This window comes from Seriola dumerili, unplaced genomic scaffold (assembly GCF_002260705.1).
Source record: "Seriola dumerili isolate Sdu_G_001 unplaced genomic scaffold, Sdu_1.0 BDQW01014939.1, whole genome shotgun sequence".
NCBI classification, from domain to species: Eukaryota; Metazoa; Chordata; class Actinopteri; order Carangiformes; family Carangidae; genus Seriola; species Seriola dumerili.
In genome coordinates, this window is record NW_019189194.1 from 1 (window position 1) to 554 (window position 554).

General features: G+C 40.3%; 1 long non-coding RNA gene across 1 annotated transcript; it reads right to left on the bottom strand.

Annotated features, from left to right (window-relative positions):
• Nucleotides 1-69: 69 nt before the first annotated feature.
• Nucleotides 70-508, bottom strand: LOC111240154. Its single transcript, XR_002665915.1, has 3 exons — nt 439-508; nt 218-307; nt 70-124 (listed from the first exon to the last, which is right to left on the bottom strand). It is a non-coding gene; the product is annotated as an uncharacterized LOC111240154 (long non-coding RNA).
• Nucleotides 509-554: the final 46 nt, after the last annotated feature.

Below are 554 nucleotides of genomic sequence, written 5' to 3' on the forward strand. Positions count from 1 at the left end.
TTTTGTTCAATTAGAAATAAAAACTACAATAGTTACTGAATGGCAGTTTTGTGATTCGATTGTTCTTCACCTTTGTAGAGCTCCGCTGTTTTCTCCAGCTCTTCCAGTCTTTTAACGAGTCCATCTGGAAAGCAACATGAATTTACATGAGAAGAGCTTCATTTCCATCTTCAACAATAAACTAATAAACTCCTAATGATGGTGATAATAAACTCACCGTTGCAGAGAATAGCTCTGCTGAGTCCCAGAGCGTCTGCTGTGCCTGAGCTCATGTTCTCTACCAGCCGATGTTTGACCTTTTTCAGCACTAACACAAACAAAATACGTGTTTAACGCAGGTTACGGCACCGAAAGACCAACACATGATCCACAGAAAGTAATATGAACAAATATTGGATCAAAACGTGAGTGTGTGTACGTGTCTCATGCAGGAGATACCTATATCCAGAGACTTCCCCTGTTTTGGGTCTGCCTGCAGTTTGTTGTAGTGGATCGTTGCTTCTCCCTGATGCAGTTACAACAACAACAACAACAACAAATAAACAGGATATATT